This window comes from Lissotriton vulgaris, unplaced genomic scaffold (genome assembly GCF_964263255.1).
Source record: "Lissotriton vulgaris unplaced genomic scaffold, aLisVul1.2 SCAFFOLD_1874, whole genome shotgun sequence".
NCBI lineage: Eukaryota > Metazoa > Chordata > Amphibia > Caudata > Salamandridae > Lissotriton > Lissotriton vulgaris.
Window position 1 is genome coordinate 363,776 of NW_028250799.1, and position 10,586 is coordinate 374,361.

Consider the following 10,586-nt stretch of genomic DNA (forward strand, 5'->3'; position numbering starts at 1 on the left):
CAATTAGGTGCATTGCTGAGCCACTAGAAACCTTAAGGCAAAATGTGTTTAGAGAGATAAATTTCATGAGACAAAGTTGCCTCCCGTGTAAAGTTAAAATAAGCACTGCACTACTTCAATTAAGGCGCGCGGGTTCAGCTAAGGGAGACATTTTGCAGACTTTAAATATAGATTTGGGCTAAAACAAGTTTGTATTATCCACTATAAGCTCTGCTATGCGCTTATGGCGAGTCTGGGGTCTGTCTCTGCAGGTGGGGTTGCCAAACTCCAATTCCATGTCTTAATTGAGCCGTTTGCAGACTTCACCTGCCGCCCTTATTTAATTAGGCCTCAGGGGCGGGCTCGGGGCCAGACACTATGGCTACGATATCGGACGAGGCAATGGACAGCTACATGTACTCGGCCTACACGCCGTACAACTACAGGTATCTGAACCCCAAAGGCAAGGGCGGCGGCTGGAGGCAGCGGGGTTACCTCACCTCCTACGCGGACACCGGAGAGTACTTCGACAACTACCAGCGCGCGCAGCTCAAGGCCATCCTGTCCCAGGTGAACCCCAACCTGACCCCGCGCCTGCGCAAGGCCAACACCCGCGATGTGGGGGTGCAGGTGAACCCCCGGCAGGACGCCTCGGTGCAGTGCTCGCTGGGGCCCCGTACCCTGTCCCGCCGGAGGCGGGGCGTGTGGTGACAGGCTCCGCAGGAGCCCGACGGGACCCCGGCCTCCTCGCCCCCCAAGACCGTACGCTTCCCCCGGACCGCCGCGGTGTACTCGCCCGTCGCTTCCCGCAGGCTCCCCACCTTCACGGAGGAAGAGGACGCGGAGGCCAAGGGCGGCGGAGAGGGGAAACCCGAGAGCGGGGAGAGCTCGGGGGCGCGGCCCGCAGAGGAGAAGGGTAGCCCCGCGGAGGGAGGCCGCGCAGACCGGCAGGAGGAGGCTAGCTTGGAGGAAGAGAAGAAGCCAGAACAGAAAGCCGAAGGGGACACAGCAGCAGAGCCCGGGCAGCAGGAAACCACCGCCTCCCCCGACAAGGGCAGACTGCGTTTCCAGGTGAGGAGCAGGCAAGGGTCCATGGCTTTTTTGGGGGGTGAGGGGGGATTGTACGTCTCACTACCATATGGCCTACTACCCGCATGTAGTATACACTCCGTGACAGCCCTCGCCCCTTCCCTCTCACCCCGCCACCTTTGGGGGCACCCATTCGTTGCTGACTCCCCTCGCCAGTCCATCTCTCCCAATAACCGGCCGTTGCTTGTCTACCAGCTGCCGCTCAGTTTGAGGCCCATGCTGGAAAAACTTTCACAACGTTTTTTTTTTCTTTGGCGTTCTGATACTTGGTCTTTTTTTGTTGATTACTTTAGGGACTTGAGACTTAAAGTATCTCGCATAGACCTGGGAAATTTGAGACTTGTAGCCACGAGAGGAAATCCACTGGAATCGAATTGCGAGAACTGCAGGCAGTGCCAGATCTAAGAGTTTGAAAGCAGTGTGGGTATTTTTTTTATCTGGATTTAACCAATTAGTTGTCAAAACGGGGTGCTTATTCACGTAATACCAATGAATTCTTAGTGGGGGTCAGTTGTTCGCTTTGTTGCTGATTGTAAGCTGGGGTACCTGCAGAAATCCACTGCAAAGGTCAAGGTCATGTCTGAGGTTCTCTTAACAGCAGAACCATTCCCTCAACAAGCAGACAATGTAAAAGCAATTGTGAAATCGTTCTTGAGCTGGAAAAAAGGAGGTTATCAGTGAAAAGCACCCTCAGATTTCTGTCCTTTGTAACGCGTGCGCGAGGCACTGTCTCTGATGGCTGCAGACAAAGAGACTGCAAAGTGTTTGGGCCGGTGAGGAGTGCCCTCTTCCTGCCCCCCACTCTCAATCATGCGAAACCTTGTGCCTGGGAGTGCGTCTCAAAGCTGAGAGCCTCGCCGGCTAGCTTTGCGTCTCGCTGGCAGGACGGAGAGTGGACGGCTACAGCTGCAATGTAATGTGTCGGAGCAGGGGAGAGCTACAGTTTGTTCTCTTCTGGAGTTCCTCGCCCAGGGTCCTAGCAGTTTTTACTCCTTACTGGAGGGCCCTCTGTGTGCAGTTTCACGGGAGTCCGCCCCAGCAATGCCTTCTTGGGTGCAAAGGGCAGCAAGGCCGGTAAAATTAAAAACATGCATTTTAGCAGCTGTGTAAGTCGCGCGCTGACAGCACTGTAAAGGCTGGTCAGCAGCACACGCAGAGTGGAGTGCACGGACACTGAGCCCCCCCCCCCCGCCCCCTGGACTACAGGACGCCGGCCCCCACTCTCTCTTCCAGCACCGTGATAAGAAAAGAGGTCCTGAAGAGCTCTGTGCCCCCCGCGTCTGCACGCCCCCTCACCAGACCCGAGCGGTGCCCATCAGCCCCTGTACCCATCCTCCCCTGCTGGTGTTCGAGCCGGGCCCCAACCCCCGCCCCGAGGAAACTAACTGCTGACGGGGTCCCCCTCTCTCTTCAAACACCCCATCTCGTTCCACACGCCTTCTATCCTGAGGGGCTTCGGTCCCTCTCACCCGACAACTCTCACTCCCCACCCTCTAATGTCTCTCTTTGCCCTGCAGGTGTCTCCGGCCCTGAGGTAAGAGAGAGTTTGTTGGGGGGTCCGAGGGTGGGGCCATGGGTGGTGGTGGCATCTGTCCGTGATGTACACCGGGGCACTTGACCGGGGGTGGTTGCAGGGGATGTGCGCAGGGAGTGATGCGCAGGGTTGTGGATGCATGGGTGTGAGGAAGGATGCATGGGCTCTAACTTTGTCAAAGGCGAAACCGTTGCATTGTAAATGCTTGTTTCTATTTTCTTCTGATTCTAATACCTCCTTGTCTCCCTCACCCCTCTGTATATTAAAGATCAGAAAAAGTTCTTTGTCTACCCTTGAAACAGTTTCATTCAGAACCTTTACTACTGGGTCAAGAACTACTGCACAATTAGAAATAGGGGCTCTCAATGGAGGGACTGATTATTCCCTATCACAAAGTGCTTGAGAAGCGTTAGGAGACTCATTGTCTATCTTCATATCTTTCAGCTCTACAGGTTCTTGCCGGCTTACTTCTAAATTAGAGCTAGTTTCCTTCTCCTGTCGGTTGCTCAATAAAACCTTCAATATTTGAGTTACTGTTTCCAGTACACAATCAGAGCCCCCGACAAATTTTTCCAATAATAGCAAAATAGAAGAGAGTAAATGTTCTAGAGAGGAAAGAGAGTCAGAAACGTGTTTATCTAACCTATTTGGATGAATAGCATTGATACCTGTTATGTTGAGATTAGGGCTCATGGAAGTATTTGACTGGGAAATAATAAAATGGGATTTATTAGAGAGGGTACTACTATACAGTTGGAGCCCAGAGGGGGCAGATACTGCTGGGGTCTTTATAGGATCAAGAACCTTACTAGAATATTCCTCAATATATCTCCTACACAGCTCCATATCTAAATCAGAAGAGACTAAGGGCCAGATGTAGGTGAGTGTTTTTGGCCATTTACCGGTCGGTAACGGCCGATTTCGGCCGTTACCGACCGGTAAATGGCCATTGAGATGTAGGTGCAGGAAAAGCACGAAATTCAGGTAATTTTACCTAATCAGTAATTTTACTGAATCGGTAAAATTACCGATTCGGTAATATTTACCGATTCGGTAAATATACCGATCGGTAAAATTACCGAAAATGTCAATTTGACATGCAGGTAGCAATATTTACATTGCTGCAGGGCTTTGGAAATCGGTATTTTACCATGGAATACAATTCCATGGTAAAATACCGATTCAGGTGTACATGCACATCTGTGCATGTACACATGTATACATGCCCTTAGGGCATGTATGTGTGCCACATGGCACACAAGCCTGAAACAGGGGTGCCAGAGGGTGCCAAAGTGACACCCCCTGCACCCTTGAGAAATTCGGTATTTACCGATTCTGTAAATACCGAATCGGTATTTGATATTGAATCCTATGGGCTTCAAGGCCCATAGGATTCAATAGCAAATACCGATTCGGTATTTACCAAATCTGTAAATACCGAATTTTACCGATTCGGTAAAAATTAGCGAATTGGTAGCTACATCCCATTTACCGATTCTGAAATACCGAATCAGTAAAATTCGGTAATATTCTGTATTTCAAAATCAGTAAATGGGATTTACCTACATCTGGCCCTAAATCGTTATTTTGCACTCCTCTCGGAAGTGAAGGGCTAAACGTATTTTTAGAAGGAGACTCACTGGGATTAAGAAAACGGACATATACTGTAGCCCCCACTGCTTTTGAATTAGCTTCTGACGGAGCTTGGATGGGATGAGGGGATTGTATGTTTTTGTCCCCCAAAGTTAACAGGGAGGGAGACACACTATTCTTCAAAATAGGGTGACCTTCTACAACTTCAACTGATAGGGTAGCTCCCTCTTACTTGTTGTTTTGTACCATCAAGCCCTCAGTGCGTAACCCCATCATAGTAATATGAACTTTTACAACAATGCTCTTTTCAACCAAGTCATCAGACATGGACCCCACAATTGTGGCTCTATTCTTTCCCCTTTCCCAAAGATTAAATACTTGGCAGGTGCCCTTTAATTGCGTAGCATGGCTATCCTTATTTCGTAGAGGATTCGATTTAGTTTTGGAGCACGACCTTCCCACTAATATTTCCCCTGAACTTAACTTTTTGGCCGTCATTTCGAAGACCAGAGGAAAACACAAAAGATCACTAACTACTATATGGATTCAAAATAATAAGAACGATTTAATCTGCTAACAGACAAAGAATAAAGAACACACATAGAGGAGTAAATTATTTGAAAAGGAATGGGCACAGCTCAGCCTACTTCAGCCTCTGAGGGCCTCAGAGGGTCCGAATTTTGCCCGGGCTTCGCCCGGCTCCGTCCCGCGTGCGTCCAGCGAGCAGGGGTGCGGTTGTGATTTAATAGAGGAGGCAGTAGGCGGAAAGAAGGCGTGATGAGGCCCAGGTGCATCTGGTCACACTCGCACTGGCCTATGGTCCTTGCAGTCCCGCTGCAGAGTCTTGGCCTCCTCCAGTCGGCACAATCAGCAAAAACAGTGTCCCACAGGGTTTTGCAGGTTTCGAATCCCTCTATCCACAGTAGCAGAAAGAAACAAACTCCCTCTTTTCCAGGCTAGGAGCGAGGGCCGCGAGCCGTATCGATACTAGGAGGGAGGCAGTAGGCGGGAAGAGGGCGTGATGAGGCCCAGGTACGTCTGGTCACACTCGCACTGGCCTATGGTCCTTGCAGTCCCGCTGCAGAGTCTTGGCCTCCTCCAGGCGGCACAATCATCAAAAACAGTTTCCCACAGGGTTTGGCAGGTTTCAAATCCCTGTATCCACAATAGCAGAAAGAAACAAACTCCCTCTTTTCCAGGCTACGAGCGGCACCCCTGACACACGTGAAGCACGGAATAAACATATAGTATCCCAACTGGTATTATTGAAAGACAATTAGATTGGATATGCAATAAACATTATCAGTAAGGAAATAAGTAGACTAATTGAATATTTCAAATGTGTTCATGGCATCATATTCATCTACGAAAAGGTAGGGCAAAATACAGTTGTAGCAGCACTGTAGGTAAACAAATAATACAACCCTAATTGTACTTGGTGCTCAAGATGTGCATGTGAAGAACAAGGTGGAGACGCAAGTGACAATGTGATCAGCATAAACGGTGCATAGTAAGTGGTGCTTAGATATATACAGTGAGTAAATAAAACAATGTGGCTCCGGATGAATTGTGAAGCTTTGGTTCTAATTTAGGTTGATTGTAGTTAGGATGAACCACATTGTGGGCTGCGGCTCTTATTGCGCTGAGTTGTCGACGGCGTTTCGATCCTCATTATTTGGGATCATCTTCAGGACTGGAATGAAATGAAAACGGTGCTGTACAGGGGGGGAAAAGGTATGGTAAAGGGTGGAAGAAGGGGAAGTGAAAGCGCAAACATTCCGCGGAGGTGGTAGAGCGCAGTACTAAGCCGATTAATTGTTCCCAGACCCAAAGCGCTCTGCCACCCTTCCTAGGACCCCTTCACCCGCCCAGGTTCCACCGTGGCTCGCAAGCCACTAGTTGCTCCATCTCGTAATGGGTCTCCTTTAGTCACACCATAAGTAGGTTATCTGTTTCCATACCCGCCGCTCTCTGCCACCCTTCTTAGGACCCCTTCACCCGCCCAGGTTCCGCCGTTGCTCGCTGTTGCCAGCTGCTACTTTTAGCAATGGGTCTCCCGATTCCACGACCCACGTGCATTTGCTTTTCTCCTTCGCATTAGTCCTTTCATGATCATGCTGGTGTTATTTGTTCCCATACCCGCCGCCTTTGCCACCCTCCTTTAGACTTCCTCACCCGCCCAGGTTCCCTGGGTGCTCATCCAGCTGCCACATCTCGCAATTGGTTTCCCGACTCCAAGACCCATGCACGATTGCTCTTCTCCTTTGCATTAGTCAAATCCGGATCATGCTGGCGTTCTATCCCTGGCCCTATATCCGATGTACATCCATGTCTATGAAGCGTCTCCAACACCAATCATTATGCTGTGCTCCAAATGTGAACTACACACGCCCCCATGCCGGGCACCTCCCTGACTTGGCCTTACCATAGCCATCCTCCCTGCGCTCTACCACCTCCTCCCAACACTTGCGCTTTCACTTCCCCTTCTTCCATCCCTTACCTTCCCTTTTTCCCCCCTGTACAGCACCGTTTTCACTTCAACCCAGTGCTGAAGATGATCCCAAATAATGAGGATCGAAACACCGTAGACCACTCAGCGCAATAAGAGAATCTACCTAAATTAGAACAATTCATCCAGACCCACATTGTTTCATTTACTCACAGTATATATCTAAGCACCACTCACTATGCGTCATTTATGCTGATCACTTTGTCACTTGCGTCGCCACCTTGTTCTTAATGTTTATTGCATATCCATTCTAATTGTCTTTCAATAATACCAGTTGGAATACTATATATTTATTCCGATTATCCACCCCATTTCCAACGTGGTTGATGGGTTTTTGCTCCTGTGTTTTATACAAGACATGTGAAGCACAGCATCGGGTGGAAGCCTGACCCGCATGAATGTTGTTTAACACTGTTATAAATTGATAAATCCATTCCAGGCCATTCTGACCGGCCTAAATTAAAAGAATGCCTTGCACCTGAGAGACTATCCATGCATTCACAGATTACTCTCTTTTGGCTTCAATTATAAACTTTCTAATTAAGCAGACCAAGTATAAAAAACTGCGTTCTTAGTTGAGAGTAGTAGAAGCACCAATCAAATAATAAACACATTCCTTGTCTGGGTGAACTACAAAAGTCACTAAGTAAGCCTGTGCTTACCCTTTAGTACCTTAACACACACGCACTCACGCTTTACTTAGTAGTAATGTGTATAGTACTTAAACAAATAAAGTACTAAAGTGAAAATACTGCACAAGAAAAATCTCAAATCTTTTTACATTCCTAGACCTTCATGTTAGCAGTGGTCACAGTCTACTGCTGCTGATGCTGGTTCTTGTTGAAGACGCAAAGAGCAGGTTGTCACAGGATATTCACATCAGCGGGCATCGCAGATGGTTGTCAGGCGACATGAGGAGTCCATTTGTAGTCGCACATGGACCAAAAACCTTAGAATCTTCATCAGAGACTCAGGAATTGTGGTTTTCTGGCAGGAAGAGAATACTCTGAGACCAGTAAAGGGTCACGACCTTGACTGGGTGACCAGCGCTCACTTCAGCAGAGGCCAGTAACAGGACTCATGCCGGTTCATGCAGGTCCAGTTGGTGCTGGTCGGCTTGACAGTTGCAGGGAGACCTATGTAAACTTGTTTCTTACTTGTAGCTCTAAAAGGAGGTTAGTCAACTGACACTTTGAAGCACTTATGTGGAGCCTGAGCTTAAGTCAAGCAGGTCCAATCTTCATTCTTCAGATAAGAGGGCAATCCATTTCCTGAACCTATCACAGGACCAGCAGTGTTCTGATGAGAGATTTTGAAGGTGCCACTTTTATCCTCAGTGCCAGCCTATGGGGGAGGGATGTCCCGTCTGTCTAAACTTGCCTCTTACCTATGTTTGGCTCCAAAATGTGTAGGGTAACAAAGGGTAGACAGGCATATTTGTGAGATGCATTTGTCAGTGGCACAACAGGCAACCCTTAGAAGTCAGGAAGGGCAGGGTCAGCCCTAAGGCTATATTTTGAAGTTCAGGAAGGCTAAGCACAACCTTCAAGGACATCCCAGTCAGGAGGTGAACACCCAGCCCCACACCCAAGGCCCTTTAGTCCTCACATCTGGAAGTAATGCACAAAATACAATTTGAGATACATTCAGAGTCATGTGATCCTGGATCTTGGCAGAAATGCACATTTCATTGATGCAGAAAAATACACACTTTGTAAAATTGGGGTTTACAGAATAACAACTTAAAATCCGGCTTTATGATTAAAGAGGTTCACATATTACAATGTATTTGAATGGAAATAGTGTCCCTTGATCTGGTCCCAAATTGAAGTTATGACGTATAAAGCCTAGCAAGGTAACCTGTTGTTAGGTTATGTGAGACTTAACTTTACAACATTGAAAACTGCATTTAGGAGTTTATTCATTGTCACGGCATGTAAAACTGAAATAAACATGGCCTACATTTTACATACAATGCACCCTACCCTATATATTATGGGTGAATTCTAAGTATTAAACAGGAAGATTTAGGCCTAGCAAAAGGTTTGTAATGACTGGTTGAAATGGCAGTTTAACACATTACTACAGATTTTAGTGGTAGGCCTGAGACATGTTTTGCAGTGCTACTTTAGTGGGGGAGGAGGGCACAATGAGTGCTGCAAAGCACTTGTAGCATTTAATTTCCAGGCCCTGGGTATATTTAGTACTATATAATAGGGTCTTACAAGTAAAGTAAATGTAACAAATCAGACAAACGCTATCAGGGGCGGCTCTAGGCTCATGGCTGCCCTGGGGAGGAAGCATAGGCATGGGGCCCACGGAGGAATGCAGGCACGGAGGCCAGTGAAGAGGGGGGAGTCAGGGTGTTCGGAAGTGGAAAAGAGCTGGAGCTCGCCAAATCCCTGCCAGGGGCCGCCACACAAATATGTATCCATCCTCAGAGGATTAATAGATTAAGGATATATATTTACGTGGCAGCCCCTGGGGTTTGGCGGCCCTGTGCAGGTGCACAGCTTGCACATGCCCAAGGCCGCCCCTGACGCCATCTTTACCCTGTTTGCAAGAGAGACCATAATTTGTTTACCACTATTTAGCAGCCCTAAAAGCCATCAAAAACGAGTTCAGCGAATGAAGAAAAAAATGGTGGATGACCTTGCATAAAGGGCCAGGTTGAACACCACCTCATTCCGTTCCTGTTTTAAACATCTAGGACTCATATTACCAGCTCACTGACTAGTAATATATTGTTAGGTTGTAAGGCTGATCAACAGATTTAAAACCATCACCACTGACATTGATTAGATTCAAATACATTTCATAAGCATTTATTCTTTATTACTATTTGATAGGTTGACAAGCCTAGCCCGAATGTAAACATATGGTAGATATCTCTAGTTGGTGAATAGTGTTTGAACAGAAGACAAGTAATCCTTCTTCCTTTTCACCACAGCCTGTATGTTTTCCTCTTGTACTGTAACACTACCCAGGTTCATAACACGGATGTGCAACCTGACAGCCCTCAAACACAAGACCCACATTAAAAGATGGAAGGAACAGCAGTGCTTAATAGCAACAACTCTAGCCCAAAAGAGAAGCAAAAAACAAAAGTTACTAGAAAACCTAAATGTGCGCAATAGCAAAGCAAAAATAGAGATGCCTATAGAATTTTGAGGACAATAAAATACCACAAAAAAATTTATTTGAGAAAATCAACTTTGAAGCACTAAGGAAATGTTTGACAATGAAAGAATTTCACAAATTAGGTAAGGCGTAACATTTACAGACTAGAGCTCCTAACACTTAAACCACTTTACACACAATTACCACATTTCTAGATGTTTTACACATAAATAAATCACCAAAGAAAATTAAAAATGTAAACATAAAACATAACCTTTCTACTAAGCAAGAAATCATCTAAGCAGTTACATGGTGCACAAATATCTTTGGGTACTTAATTGAAAGCCAAGAACATGTTTGCCATAGAAAACATTATAGATAGCAATAAAATAACATACTCAAATGTGTGTGTGTGTGAGTATTTATTTTCTTACCTTGAAAATTCACACTGTTTACTGAGAAATAGATCCAGTTATTTTGCTACACTTCCAACTGAATTACCAGGAAAGTCATGTGTGTTCTATTGAAATAAATTGAGTGCAATGTCACAGTGAAAAGTGAAACTGCATATTTTTCATACAGATGGGCTAAAAATTCCCAAGACACTCATTACCATAGCATAGCAGTAAAGTCTCATCATTTGTCCTCAGTATGTGTTTGTGTAAGTTTGCATGGATACGGAAAATACATAGGCCTTTAAATATAGAACAATGTCTAAATTCTATTTAAGTTAAATATTAACTTAATGGTTTAGATTCAAAA

General features: G+C 46.4%; 1 pseudogene; it reads left to right on the forward strand.

Moving 5' to 3' along the window:
- The first annotated feature begins 357 nt into the window (after positions 1 to 357).
- On the forward strand, positions 358 to 2,606 carry LOC147663109 (zygote arrest protein 1.L pseudogene; annotated as a pseudogene).
- The last annotated feature ends 7,980 nt before the right edge of the window (positions 2,607 to 10,586 follow it).